The sequence below is a fragment of the Chenopodium album genome, chromosome 25 (assembly GCF_948465745.1).
Source record: "Chenopodium album chromosome 25, dcCheAlbu1.1, whole genome shotgun sequence".
Classification (NCBI taxonomy): domain Eukaryota; kingdom Viridiplantae; phylum Streptophyta; class Magnoliopsida; order Caryophyllales; family Amaranthaceae; genus Chenopodium; species Chenopodium album.
Genome location: NC_137858.1, coordinates 36727157 through 36742894, shown reverse-complemented (window position 1 = coordinate 36742894; position 15738 = coordinate 36727157). Strand labels below are relative to the sequence as shown.

The following is a 15738-nucleotide window of genomic DNA, read 5'->3' as shown; positions in this document are numbered from 1 at the left end:
AAATAGGGAGATTCCCCTCTTTTGGAGGGCACGTTTTTCCATTTATTACAAACTGTCCCTTTGATAGAGACAACTGAGCTTGGAATCCGAGCAGATCCCCACCTAAATTTCCGCACCTTTTTCTCTCCTTTCAAGTTACTAACTTGATCGTCGGAGGCGGAGCACCTACCAACTGGTGTCTCCGTTTGTCTTGCAGGTACAGGCCGCATCGAACCAGTCTTCGAGCTGTAACTCTCTCGAGGGACAAAAACACCCAAAACATTTGGCGCCGTCTGTGGGGAGAGTACCTCAAAGATGGTTGGAGAGTCTGTACCCATTCCTAATCTTACCAACTTACAGCCGGTTATACAACCGGAAAATCGAGAAAACCCTCAACCGGCACCTCAGCCGGGAGGTTCTGGAATCCCTCAGTCGTTCCCTCAGCCTCCGCCTGAGGTTGTCACTGAGGATGAAGCTGATGATGAAGATGATGATGACGTGGAGACCTATACCACAAAGGATGGGTCCTTCGTGTCAAAGTATAAGCGTTCCAAAGATAGATTGGAGCGTAATCTCGACCAGGCGGGCCCAAGCAGGCGCCCCTCTGGAAGGCCAGAAGGAGAAACCCAGAAGGCCAAAGTTCAAGCCCCAGTCACCCGAGATGAGCTCATGAAATTCATGACCTCCTTCAAAGGTGAAATCAAGGCCATGATCAACAAAAACAAGACAGGCTCTAGCAAGAGTCCGCCGGCTAAGAAGTCTCCTACTCTTGGGAGAAGGAGAGGATGGCCTCCAGACTTGACTGGTCGAAAATTCTACTGCCTACTGGTCCTCAGAGGCAGCCTCGGCAAGAACAGCCGGGGACCAGCAAGAAAACAGCCTCCGACGCTCGACACATCATCGAGCGGAGGAGAAACCAGCAGCTGTCTGAGTCAGCCTCTACTACGAGCTTTCCAGATAGCTTCAAAGAAACTTCTGTAAGGAACTCACAGTCCTTACTTGAGAGTCGGACAAGCGGCAAAACCGTCAATACCGAACCTCAACTGATGATTGGGTCTATCCCATATGCGCCTCAGGCGCAGTATGGGCAATATGGCCTACAGTTCATGCAGCCTCCTCCTTTTGGAGGACAGGCGGCATACACCCCCGTCCAGCCTCTGGACTGGCAGCTCCGGCTGCTCAAACTTGGTGAACAACCCTCTGCGTTTGCCAAGAATATAACCGAGGCGGCTCAGCCGTCCAAGGTTAAGAATGTGTTGGTGGGCACCTATGATGGTACCACCAACCCAGAAGACCACCTGATGGCATACACCAACCTTATGTGTTTACAGGGTTGGGACGATGCCACCTGGTGTCGATGTTTTCCGGCTACACTGAAGGGCATTGCCCAACAGTGGTTTGGCAACTTGCCAGCCAGCTCAATTGATTGCTTCAAGAAGCTAGCCTTCTTGTTTGCCACCAACTTCACAATGAACATCCCTGCTAAGAAAACGAGCCTTGATTTGAGCACCGTTAAGCAGGGTGAGAAGGAAGGGCTACGCTCATATGTCAGGAGGTTCAACTTGGTCAGAATCCAGATCTAGGGACTGTCTGACGAGGTAGCTTTTACAGACTTTTTCAAGGGTCTGAGAGACGGGTCGGCTTTTAAGTTCGACCTTGTCAGAAAGGGGGCATTTACGCTACAGGAGGCCCTGAGGGAGGCGGAGAGCTACATCCAAGCTACCGACCTCTACACGCCTGGTAGTCAGTCAGACTCCAAGAAGTCTGACAAACAAAAAGAAAGCCGGTCTGCTCAGCCGGGTAACAAAAAAGAAGTCTGGGCGGTTAGTGATTCTGACCAGCCGTCCCAGAAGAAAAAAAGAGAGTTTAAACCGTACGTCCCCAAGTACGAGTTTAATAAAGACTGCAACTCCATCCTCATGGAGGTAAAGGACCGGCTGTCTATTGAGAAGCCGAATCCAATGAAGAGTTCCGTCCAGTCACGGAACAAAAATAAATTTTGCCAGTTCCATGAGGAGGTTGGCCATGACACCAATGACTGCTTCAGTCTACAGCGGACGTTGGACCGTCTGGCTGACAAAGGGCTTCTAAAGTCCTACATTTCTAAGTCCCCAGCTGGGGCAAAGAAGAAAAACAAGGGTCAGTCCCCCAAGACTACCCATCAGCCTACTAGTAGCTCGGATACCGACAAGGATCCGGTCTACACTATAGCAGGCGGGTTTTCATGTGGTGGCCCTACCATCCGGGGCACCAAGAGCCATCTTCGAAAGATGGACAAGGATGATGATGATGAGCAGGCGTCTGCCAGTTCCACCTTCCCAGACGTCCTCATAACTGAGAAGGACAGGGGCAACGTCCGCCATCCGCATGACGACCCGGTCGTCATTGAATGTAAGGTTGCCAACCAGCTGGTTGGACGGATCCTTATTGACACCGGCAGCTCGTCGGACATTATCAGCCTTCGGTGCCTGCAGAAGTTGAAATACAATGTCAACTGCATGCATTCGGTCACCCACCCCTTGGTTGGTTTTGGGGGTGGGATGGTCTACCCAGCCGGCAGAATTGACTTGCCCATCCGGCTGGGAGAAAAAGGCCAGGGACGACATATTGTCGTCAGATTCTTGGTCGTGGAGGAGTTGACCGCCTACAATATCATCCTTGGTAGGCCAACCCTCAACGAAGCCAAGGCGGTGATCATCCCGTCTCTCATGCTCATCAAGTATGAGCGGGATGATGGCTCTATTGGTTCCCTGAACGGGGATCAGAAGACGGCTCGGGAGTGCTACCTCTCAGCCGTTAAAGACACTGTGGCCTCAGACGGCCAAGAAAAGGAACCAATAGACCTTGATGATGTCAAGGATGCCAATCCCGCCCCACCAGCTGTTGGTTGAAAAGAAAAGCGCCTCTGCTGGTGGAGGTGAAGAAAGAGAAAAAATAGCAATCACTGACCGGGGAACGGTCAGACGAGCTCCGTCCCCAACCGGCTGGTGAAAATGTTGATCTCGTTCTGGACGACAGCCGTCCAGAGCGTAATTTGAAGGTTGGGACGGTTGCTTATGCTACTCTGGGTGCAAGCTTGCACCTTCTGCTGAAAGAATTCAAAGACATCTTTGCCTTTGAAGTAGAGGAGATGTCAGGCGTCAGCCTGGACCTCGCTGTCCACAAACTCGCCGTGGATCCTAAAAAGAAGCCCATCCGGCAAAAGAAAAGAAACCATGGCGAGGAAAGAAGTCAGGCGGCAGCTGCCGAAGTCAAAAAGCTGCTAGACGCCAGGTTCATTCGGCCTTGTAATTTCCCCGACTGGGTGGCCAATGTGGTCCTTGTTAAGAAACCGAATGAGACCTGGCGTATGTGTGTTGATTACACAGACCTCAACAAGGCGTGTCCAAAGGACAGTTACCCGCTTCCGAAGATCGACAGTCTGGTCAATTCTACAGCCGGTCACGCCTTGATGAACTTTATGGATGCCTACTCCGGCTTCCATCAGATACCCCTCTAGAAGAAAGATCAAGAGAAGACGGCCTTCGTCACTGATTTGGGGTTATTCTGTTATACTGTGATGCCGTTTGGCTTGAAGAATGCGCCTGCCACCTTCCAACGGATGATTAATACGGTCTTCATTAATCAAATTAGGAGGAATGTGGAGGCGTACATCGATGACATGATAGTCAAATCCAAGCAACAGACGGATCATCTTGCTGATCTCCGAGAAACATTCACCACCCTCAGGCGGCATAAGGTCATGTTAAACCCCAAGAAATGCGTCTTTGGTGTTGAGTCTGGGAAGTTTCTCGGATTCCTGATTGATTAAAGGGGGATAGAGGCTAACCCCGAAAAGATACAGGCGGTAATTGACATGAGGTCACCCCGTTCTGTCAAGGAAGTTCAGAGATTAACTGGTTGCCTGGCTGCCTTGGGAAGGTTCCTCAGCCGGTCAGGTGACAAATGCCTTTACTTCTTCCAAGCAATCAGGAAGAAGACCAGGTTTAAATGGGGAGACGATGCTGAGACGGCATTCCAGAAGCTAAAAGAGCACTTGCATTCTCTGCCTAGGCTGGTCAGTCCTCTGCCTAGGGAGACGTTGTATATGTATTTGGCCGTCTCAGATCATGCTCTCAATGCCGTTCTCCTTGTTAAGCGAGACGGCGTTCAACTCCCGGTTTACTTCATTAGCCATGTTCTAAAAAATGCTGAACTCCGGTACCTCGTGGTTGAAAAATTTGGCCTTGCTTTGTACATGGCATTCAAAAAATTGAAGCCTTACTTTTTGGCTCATCCGGTGGTGATTTACACCGACCAGCCACTCAAGCGCCCAATGTCTACCTTGGAGTCAGCCGGCAGAATGTTGAAATGGGCTATTGAAATGCAAAGTCTTGAAATCACTTACGAACCAAGAAAGGCAGTGAAAGGTCAGGCGTTTGCCGACTTCATTGTTGAAATAACCCGTTCGGTGGCTCCGAATAATCTTGATCAGGTTTGGAAAGTGTATGTAGACGGGAGCTCTACAAAGAACGGCTGTGGTGCAGGCGTAATCTACGAGTCTCCTGAGGGGGACAGATATGAATATGCACTACGGTTCAAGTTTCAGGCCTCAAACAATAAGGCGGAATATGAAGCCCTGCTAGCCGGAATCCGCATGTGTAAGGCGGCAGGGGCAACAAAAATTGACGCCTACTCTGATTCACAGTTGGTCGTTAGCCAGTATGAGGGAAAATTTGAGGCAACTCACCCGGCTATGATCAAATATCTTCAGGCGGTCAAAGAGGAGGCTGGGTCACTTGAGGAGTTTCATTTAAATCAAGTACCCAGGTCTGATAACAACCAGGCGGATGCACTGTTAAAACTTGCATCCTCCGCCTGCCATGATACGCCTCGGTCAGTCTTTTGGGAAGTCCTTGAAAAAAGAAGTATCTATGAGGATCCCATTGGAGTCCTGGACCGAAGCTCTACCTGGATGGATGGCATCCGGGCATACCTCTCAGACGGTACACTTCCTGATTTGCCACAGGAGGCAGCCGTTCTGAAAAAGCGAGCCGCAAGCTTCGAGTTGAGAAATGGAGAACTCTTCAAGGCGGGGTTTCTTAAGCCTCTTTTGAAGTGTGTAACCCCAGAAAAGGGGAAAGAAGTTCTTGAAGACCTGCACTCGGGATTCTGCGCCTCCCACATAGGCGGCAGATCCCTAGCCGTCAGAGCCAGACGACATTACTTTTGGCCCACTGTAGAGGCAGACGCCAAGGAGTTGGTGAAGAAATGTGACAAGTGCCAAATATTTGGCAAACTTATTCACCGTCCGGCTACTGATCTGACGGCCATCCACAGCCCAATCCCGTTTGCAAAATGGGGCATGGACATCTTAGGTCCTTACACGCCTGCACCAGGCGGAAAGCGTTACATCTTGGTGGCTGTGGATTACTTTACCAAATGGGTAGAGGCTGAGGCGGTAAAAAATATCAAGACATCAGACGTCATCTCTTTCATCTGGAAGAATGTCATCACCCGGTATGGGGTTCCTATGTCCATGGTGTTTGATAATGGTTCTCAGTTTGAGACGCCTCAGCTAAAAACTTGGTTGGGAGATCAAGGGATCTCAACTTGTTTTGCATCAGTCGGCCGTCCCCAAGCAAACGACCAAGTTGAAGCCTTCAACAAACTGATCTTGGACGGCATTAAGAAGAAAATTGAAAGAGCCGGTGGCTTATGGGATGAAGAATTAATCCATGTCATATGGGCCATCCGGACAACAGCAAAGGGGGCAACCGGTGAAACCCCATTTCTCATGGTTTACGGTGCTGAAGCCGTCTTGCCCATTGAGCACTATGAGCCGACTCTCAGAGTCATGCTTTATGATGAAGAGGCAAATTGGGAGGCAATGCGCCTAGCATTGGACTCACTCCCAGAACGTAGGGGCAACGCCGCCTTGCGTCATGAGATTTACCGTCTGAGAATGACAAGAGCCTACAACAAGAAAGTACACAGGCGTCCCTTGAAAGTGGACGACCTAGTGTTACGAAAAATGGAGGCAACCGGTAGGGCCAATGAGCTTGGAAAGCTAACTCCAAATTGGGAAGGCCCTTACCGGATTTATGAAGAAGTAAGAGACGGCACTTACCGCCTGGAAACTCCAGACGGCAGGCGCCTGCCTAGAACTTGGAATGTAGACAATTTGAAAAAGTACTACTTCTGAGATTTGTAATGTTTGTAAACAAGAAGTAAATTAATGAGAAATTGCCTTTTGTTTTCACTTTTGTTTTGTTTCTGTCTTGTACTCCGTTTGAAGTTCAGACGAGTCACTTGTTTATTTCTCTAAGTTTGTCACTTGGAAATTGAATTAACGTCTGTCTGACGAGAGGCCAATGGCCAGATTATTAAGCTAAGCACAAAACCGCTTAGTGGCTATACAACCGGTCTCAAACAAGACCAGAGGCCAATGGCCGGATGGCTGCTTTTCCCATAAATTCGCCTGTCCCAACATGGACAAAGGCGTCCGGCGACACCCCTCCGGGTGCAATCGTCGCAGAGAGAAGCCAACCTGCTTACTCTACGTACCAATGCAGGCGGCCACAATTGGACGGCTGAATCAGCCAACCATAGCCGTCTGACCTGAACAGTCTAAGGAACGACCAAGTTTCGGAACCCGGATGTCCAATGACATCAGTCGGCGACCGACTGAAGTTCTTACTTAGCGTTTTTTCGTTTTAAATTGCATACATCCTCGTTTGGGGCAAAAGAGTTGTGCAATGGCTATACAATCCCTACCTAGACGGTCAACACCGTCTAGCTAGAGACTGGAACGCCTGTTAATGTACAGCTGTGTACTTGGTTTGGGGCAATCACTACTGTGATTGATTGACTTACAAACGTATCATGCTCTTTGCAGCATCAGACGTTCCCAAGTCAATCAACCAACTCCACTTGAAACCAACCACACAGCCGTCCAGGGGCAAGGACAGCCGCATACTTTTGATAAGTTAAGGCAGAAATCGCCGCATGCTTTTGATAAGTTAGGCAAAAATTGAAAATGCAAAAATTGAAGTGCAAACACAAGCGCAAAGTAATAAAAACCGACTCAGTCGGTGCATTCATTGAATTTCCACCCAGCCAAACGGCTGTGATGGATTAATTGTTATCCGGACCCCGTCCGGGAAAGAGAAATTGTTTGACAAACACGGCTCCTCAGCCGGTAAAGATACACATATACTCGGCACACAGGCCGGAAAAGCAAGTTGTTTGGCATACTGCCGCAGATGAAAAAAAAAAAAGGAGTTGGCACACAGCCGCTGAATTTATTGCCCCGCAGACGGTCCTTCCTGGCCCTTCTCCCCTTATTCTTCAGTCTCGGGGGCTTCAGGCTCTGGGTGCTCAGTGTTGGCCCAAGCGAGGAAAGACTCAGGCTCTGGCTCACCTTTCTCTCTTAGGTATATCACCTCTTCAGCATATTTATAAGCCAGAGCCCAGACGCCATAATCCTTGTTGGGATACAAGGCAGCCCAGGCGATTTTCATCATAGCCTCGCTGTCGGCGGCCATCTCAGCTTCCAGGCGGTTTTGATCCGCCTGCAGAGTCGCTCAGAATTGTCCTGAGCTTTGGCCGCCTCCTTATCTAGCTTGGCAACCTTGCCCTTCAGATCAGTGTTCTCTGAAGAGACACCCTGAAGTTTCTCAAGGTCTTCCTAGGCCTTCTTGAGGTCCTCCCTGAGCTTGGGGAGGTCCTCCTCCGCCTATTTTTGGGCCGTCTCGGCATCCTCAGCCCTCTGCTTGGCCGCCCGCAGATCCGCCTCCAGCTCTTGAATCTTGGCCGCCTGTGTCATTTGGGTTGCTTTAGTTTCAAGATCGTCAACGATACACGAGTATAAAGCAACATTATCGGCGTCTGTGGCGGCCTGCTTGACCCGTCTTACCTCGTCCCGCTTGCGGGTGTAAGGACGCTTGAGCCCGTCTACCCGCAGAAGAGCCTGCAAAAGCAAACAAGGTTAGCACTGCAGGCGGAGAAAGACTTGGAGAAAATTATTGAAAATTGTTCAAGTGTCTTACCTCAGCCAGGAGGGACAGGATACGTTCAAGATTGAACGTCTCAATCCCCGGGATAGCATCCTTATCCCGCTTGCTGACAGCCTCCAGCATGGCCTTGGCGTGCTTCTGGACGTCTGGCCAGCGGGGTGATTGATCTGCACCACAATCATCGTCAGAGTGTGAAACCAAAGCAGCACCAATTTGGTTCCGACCGTTTGAGGATGACGTCTGCTGGGAGTGTGATTTCACTCGCAACGGCCATCCCAGCTCAGGCGGGGATTCAAAAGGGTTCTTACCTGCAGAGCCGGCCAGGCGAGAGCCGCTGGCAGGCGTGGTGAACCCCCTGGTTGCAGATAGGGGGTTGGCCAGGTCAAGGCCTAGAGAGCCACTTACCCTCTCCGTCCTTCCCCCTATCCGCATTTGAGTCTTCCCGCCTGGGGCGTTGGGAGTTGCGGTGGAGGCAGCCTTCTTCGAGGACTTGCTGGGGTTAGAGGCGATGGTCTCCTCCCTAGCCCGTTTGAGTTTTTTCTCAAACGTCTTGTCCACCTCTCCTCCCTGAGAAAATAAACAAGTTAATGTTAGCAGTCGAAGAAAACAAACTTTGAAGCATATTCTAGAAAAGAGTCAGACGTTTACCTTGGTCCTGAGCTCCCTCGCCTGGGCTTCCGCCAAGTCTCGGCGGATCTGTGTTGAGGACCGTCTAGGGATCTTCTCTTCTGGCAACATGTTCAGAGCTTCTTCTGTAAAAACAAAAAGGGAATCGATTAGTACATCATCAAAAACGATTCCGATACAAAAGTACTACAGACGGAAATGTATTCAGGCGCATACGTCTGGTGAACAGGTGTCCTAGCCCGCAGGCGGCTAGGAAGCATTCGTCCCTGAGCCAGGCGCTCTTCGGGATCCAGTTTCTGGGGACTTTTATTGTCTCCCCGGTTGACAATGTGGCGTCTGTGAGGCCGAAGAAGTCAGCCTCAATTATTTTGTCGAAGTCCTCATCCGGGGAAGACAACATTTCCGACCCAGAAGGTCAGGCTTTTTATTGTATTGGCGGAGCTCGCAGTTCTCCCGCCTGGTTAGGGCCGTCAGCAGGTAGAACCTGTGCTTCCAGCCATCAAATTTTGAGACCTTATCCAAGGTCATCATGTATTGAGGAAACGTGGTCAAAGTATACCACGCTCTGTACCCGCCTGGGCTGCGGCTAAGATAGTGCATCTTAGCAAAAGCTTCCCAGCCGGGGTGAATTCCTTGGAATTCACAGGCGGTAACATACCCCAGAATGTTTGCCCAAGAATTGGGGGTAAGTTGCCAGACTCCGAGGCCGTAACCTCTCAAGATTGCCTTCACCGCCTGGTGAAGGGGGAAGCGCAGACCAGCCTTGAGCGCCGCCTCGTAACAGCCGAAGTAGCCGTTGGCGTTGCGTTCAGTGTCTTCCCAAGAAATAGTGCCGTCTAAAGGAGGCACCCTTATTTTCCACCCGTCTCCCATTGGGTGCACTTTCAAAAAATTTTCAAGGCCTCTTTCCATGAGGTCCCTGTCTTTGATGGAGACGTGGATCTTGTAGGGATCGTCCGTCTCGTTCCATTTCTTCCTCTCTTCTTCCTCGCTATCCTCAAGCGGGGGAAGATCATCGCTGCTCTCAGAAGAGGAGACGGTAAATCTGCTCCCCGTCTCCTCCCCAGATTGGGAGACAGAAGCTGAGGCGGCCTCCTCACCGCCTTGGTCGCACTCGTCCAAAAACGAGTCTGGAGGAGTTGGGGGGCCACGCGGAGGGGATCTCTCCGGAGCCGTCTGGTGTTCTGAGCCAGACGTCTCCCCCTCAGGCGTTTGGCCGCCTGAGCCTTCGCTCCTACAATTTGGATCCTGTGCCGTCTGCATATTCTGAGCCATTGTGTCCTGCACAGACGCGCAAATGGTCGGAATCCAAGCATGAGGGTGGTCCCAATACCCTGAGACGGCACTACCAGTCCTAGACTCAGCCGTACCTGGTGAACGGCTGGATTCTAACCTAGCTTGTGCCGTGTGTGTTGGTGATGAATCTATTTATTGCAAGAAATATGTACAAACGGTAAAATGAAAAAGAGCTGAGAGAGTCAGAGACGGTACCTTTAGATTTGAGATCTGAAGGTAGACGGATCCGCCTGTGTTGATGAGGCTGAGTTTTCTTAACTTGCGCTTGACTCTGACGGATGACTTCTACTCTCTCTTTCAAGATTCTCTCTAAGTTTTCTCTGAAATTTTTTGTGAAACGTACAAGAATAATGAGGGTAAACGGCTATATAAGGAGGGTAAATTACGGGGTATCCCTGTAATTTACTCAGATGGTGAACAGTAAAATTTTGGCGGTAAAATTACCACCAACCAGAAAGTGACACGTGTCACAGATGCCACGTGACGTGCCACGTCACATCTGTGAGGGGCAAATGTTTAGGGTAATTTTACCCCGCCATGTGGACCAACCAGAGGGGGACACGTGTCAGCCCCAGGATGGTCCAAAGTGGACCTATCCCTGCTTGACACGTGTCATCCCAGATACTTGGGAAAATGACGGCCTTCAGGCCCAAATCCCGAGAAAGCCGCAATGCGGCGCAGCCCTCCACTGATTAGGGTTCTGTGACCTAATCAGGGGCACAATTCCCAAGGACCCTATAAATAGGGAGATTCCCCTCTTTTGGAGGGCACGTTTTTCCATTTATTACAAACTGTCCCTTTGATAGAGACAACTGAGCTTGGAATTCGAGCAGATCCCCACCTAAATTTCCGCACCTTTTTCTCTCCTTTCAAGTTATTGACTTGATCGTCGGAGGCGGAGCACCTACCAACTGGTGTCTCCGTTTGTCTTGCAGGTACAGGCCGCACAGGACCATTCTTCGAGCTGTAACTCTCCCGAGGGACAAAAACACCCAAAACAAAGATCATAAAATGTGTGTTTATATTTAATAATTGAAGAAAAAAAGCAGTATACCAACACAACGACACTGCAGGAAGTCGGAGGATCTTTTCGCAGATCCTTGAGCTCGTTAAACACCCTCTTTGACGCCATCCCCTTAAAACCTAAAAAATCAAAACAATTTATCAGATCAACTCAAGCGTTCAAAACCCAACATATATAATTCAAAACAAAAAAAAACAAAAATTCTTCAAAAAAAACCCTATATCAAGCAAAACCATTAATGTTAAGTGATAGGCCGTCGTCGAGCCTACCAAAGAATAAGTCCTATCTTGGTCTCACTAGCTAATAGCAAGGGTAAGAAAGGGTCGAACCCAAGAGAGGCGTTGAATCAACCACCGAAATACTATCGCATAAATAAGCTAAATGAAGTCAAAGTTGGTTTGGTTTTGTGTAACAAGTACTAGTTCAAGTCAACTAAAGTTAGGGGAAATTAACAATATTTAGAGGATTCTAGGGCTCGGGTTATACCACTCAACTTCATCACAAATCATGATTAGCATGCACAAACAAGGTAAAATAAGGGATATAATAGGGAAAATCATCTAAAGCACCCAACTACTCTCTCAAGCTAGAGGGATTACTTGAATCATGAATACAACCTACTCTCGTGGTTACAAAGCATAAAACAAGTGTTAAAGCATAATCACAATGACATAAACATTCCCTTGACTAGAAATTCCTATTCTCATGGCATTTCAAGTCAATCAAGCATAAGGGAGCTAACTCAAGTTCATCTCTCGATCCTTCGTTGAGAAAGCTTGGATAATAGTTCTAGCAATGGCCATATACAAGAACTAAGCAATTAAACCACTTAAGCCCAACTAATTAACACCCAACAAGTACCAAATTAGTACATGCAACAAGTAATTAGTGACTACATTGAGGGTTTTACCCAAACCCTAGAAAATTAGACTACTCACAATCCATGGAGATTAAAGCAATTAAGGATTTCAAACAACTCATGAACATAATTAAACTAAGAATTAAGCTAATTAACAATCTAAACATACAAGAATCAACCAAAAATTAACAACAAAGCAAGAAGAAATAGGGGAAAAGAGTGAGAAAAATGTTACAAGAAGCTTGAACTTGAATAACAATGGTGGAACTTGTCTTCTACAATGATTGAGATTGAAAATTCCAAGCTAATAATTAAAATCTAACTAATGATTTGAGAGTATTTGTGTTTCTACAATTACAAACTAAGAGGAAGCACTCAAAACTTCGATACCGTACAATTGAGCAAGGGGGGGGGGGTATTTATATGACCCTCAAATAAAAAGGACGGAGAAAACAAGAGTCGGGTACGGCTACAGGTGCGCACGGACGTGCCATGGGTGGCACGGACGTGCCACCCTAAGCACGGCCGTGTAGATTTGGGCAGTAGCATCTGCTTGGGCCAAGTGAGCTGCACGGTCGTGCAGCTTCTGGCACGGACGTGCTAGCTGACTTGCACGGACGTGCTGAAGCCTTGCACGTCCGTGCCAAATCAGGCAGTAGCCAATCAGGCAGTAGCTCTGATTTGCAAGGACATTCCTGCACGGTCGTGCAGGACTCCTGTACGGTCGTGCAAGACATGGCACGGCCGTGCAGGGTCTTCTAAGGCCCTTCTCTTCACATTTTCTTCGGTTTTGCTCCATTGTCACGGCTTCTAACTGATGTGTTCATTTTATATATATATTTATCCCCGTCCCTTGGTCGTAATTAGTAGTGTTTTTGGCTCCTTTGAGCCACTATTATTACTAATTTGTGTTTTCCAGTGTTTTTTGTAGTTTTACTTGAGTTTTGTAGGAATTTGCGTACTTGGAGCATTTTCCCGGATTTTCGAGGAGCATCTACAAGCGTTGGAAGACCGCGACCACTTTTGATAGCCCAAGACCGATTGGAGGTAGTAAATCGGTGACTAAGGGCTCAGTTTTGGAGATACGAGGCGTTTAAGCCAAGTTGGAGAGCCCAAGGAAGAGCCTCGAGGCCCAAGAAGCCTCGCCCGGACCACTTGAGCACCGCCCGAAGGCGCGCCCGGCCGGGCGGGGCGAGCAGCGAAGAAACAAAGCCCGCGCCCGGAGCACGCGCCCGGTCGGGCGCTAGAAGACTTTAGGGGAAGAAAAGGCGGGCCCGATCGGGCGAGCCACTGCCCGACCGGGCGCGTGTAGTTCTTTAGGAGGATTGTTTTCTGATTTAGTTTTGGTTTAGCGAATAAGCTTGCTTAGTATTAATGTAATTTTATTAGGCAAGATTAGTACTTCTTTTTCATCTCTCTTACTCTAGATTTTCCCTCTCTACTTAGACTTTCTCTCTCTAGACTTTTATTCTCTCTTGTTCCTTAGCTCAATTGTAATTCCGCCGCCTTGGTAACGATTTCTTTTCTCTTAATCTCAGTTATTTATTTTATTCCTTCTATCATGTTTTATTTTATTTCTTTGATTAGTTTAGATTTAATTATGTGTGAGTAGTTCTTTTTCTAGGGTTTATGGGGATCCATAATTAATATGAAGGGATAATTTGTTATTATTGATTGTTGATGTTGCATGGTAATTTCTTATTGAATTGTTTAATTCATTGCAATTAGATTATGAATCGAGCAGATGTAATTTGATTGTGAATGTTTAGCAATATTGAATTGATGAATCGAGCAGATGTTAATTTGATATTAAAGGCTACTTTCAATAGGAACTTAGATCTAGTAAATTGCGAGAGCCTGTTAGATCTATGTTGTTTAATAAATTGCGAGAGCTTGTTAATCATGTTATTTGTGCAATGTTAACTGTTGATTGTTATGTTTTATCCCGGAATATTAATTATTGGTGAACCTATGACCCTAAGCCTTCTTATTATCGACTTTCTCCCTAAACTTAATCTTCGTAGTATAATTTCACATTACAAACAACAAATTGGTTACTTTAATAATTTAGATTATATTAATTAATTAGGAGTAGAAAGACCAGTTTCCCTGTGGATTCGACCCTACTTCCCTATCTACTTTAGTTAGAGGATTTAGGTAATACATTTGATTAGGTGATACGACTTTAGCCTGTCAAAATTTGGCGCCGTTGCCGGGGAGACGGTTTTATTTTTATTTCTAATTGTTTTTGTAGTCTAGATTATTTTTCTTTTGCCTCAAAGGACATTAGTTCTTTGAGGTAGGTCTAATATCTGTCTTTTTAGTTCTTTGTTTATGCCCAGGTGTTCCAGATCAGGTTACATTCCATTCGACCCTGAGATCGAACGCTCGTTTCATAGACAGAAGAATTTTTATAGGCAGATCCTGGCAGGTTCTGGGAGTAATAATATTCTTGGAAATCCATTACCTACTTCTAGTGATTCGGAGCACTCTTCTGATTTAGAACTAGAGATGGGTACACCACCACCACCTCCACCTCGCAAGCTTAGTGATTATTCGCAACCATCCCTGACGGATTTTCCACATCTTTCTCCTACACCCGATCTCGAGGGAGTCCAGTTCGAGATCAAGCCCCAGTTCATAACGATGATAGAAAGAAAGCAATTCAGTGGAGCTAAGGGTGAAGATCCTAATCTTCACATTGCAGATTTCTGTCAATACTGCAATACTATTAGGCAGAATGGGGTAACGCAGGACCAAATCAGGGAGATTCTTTTTCCCTTTTCTTTATGTGGAAAAGCTAAATTATGGTTTAATGGTTTGAATAGAGCTGCACTTGGTATTACTAATTGGGAGACACTTGCTTTGAATTTTTATAATAAATATTACCCTGCAAAGAAAACAGCTTTATTGAGAAGTGCCATCCAGAATTTTGCCCAAGAGACAGATGAAGCATTATATGAAGCTTGGGAAAGATTCAAGGATCTGCAGAGGGAGTGTCCCCACCACAACTTGGCAAAGTGGCAGCTAATTCAAGCTTTTTACAATGGATTAGGAAATGCATCTAGGACAATTTTAGATTCCGCAGCTAGCGGTAGATTTATGAATTTAAATGTTGATGATGCAGGTCAGGTTATTGAAGATATGGCGATCCATAATTCCCAATATGGGAATACTAGAGGTTATGCTAATAAGGGCAAGCATCATGTTGATTCAGTAACCCTTATGCAAGCTCAGCTTACTTCTATTTGCCAGAAATTAGATAACCTTACTACTAATAATCCTAATTCTGTTGCTAATGTTTCTGCTGTTTCTAATAATGCTAATGATGCTTTTTGTGAAAATTGTGGAAGTGTAGGTCATTATGAACAAGATTGCAGGAGTTCAATGGAGCAAGTTCATGCTTTCCAAACTTATAAGCAAAATAACCCATACTCCAATTCCTACAATCCTGGCTACCGGAACCATCCCTACCTATCTTACCGTAGCACTAATGTTCAAAATCCTCCACCTCCACAACAGCCACAACAAGCACCCCCTCCACGGCAGAAATATTATCACCCTCATGCTAACCAAAAACCCCCATCACAAGCCCCTACTACATCTTCTGACCCTGCTTTATCAGAAATTAGGGCAATGCTGACCAGTATGCAAAAACATATGGAGAGTAGAGACCAACAGATTGACTCTATTATAACCCATAATAAAGTCATGGACACCTAAATAGCCCAATTGTCCTCTACCCTTCAATCTCGTCAGCAGGGAGCTTTACCAGCGCAGGGAATTCAACCTACGGATCATGCTAATGCAATCACCCTAAGGAGTGGTTCACACTACGATGGGCCCCAAATGCCTAAAGAGAATGAACCTGATTTAATTAATATTGCTAATCCTGATTCCGTTGTACCAATTTCCCCTACAGGGCTGCAGGGTAAAATTCCTGATACTAATATTTC

At 47.1% G+C, this 15738-nt stretch overlaps 1 non-coding gene across 1 annotated transcript; it reads right to left on the bottom strand.

Annotated features, from left to right (window-relative positions):
* Positions 1-14689: 14689 nt before the first annotated feature.
* Positions 14690-14796, bottom strand: LOC145615866 (small nucleolar RNA R71). The gene has a single exon (XR_014107442.1). It is a non-coding gene; the product is annotated as a small nucleolar RNA R71 (small nucleolar RNA).
* Positions 14797-15738: the final 942 nt, after the last annotated feature.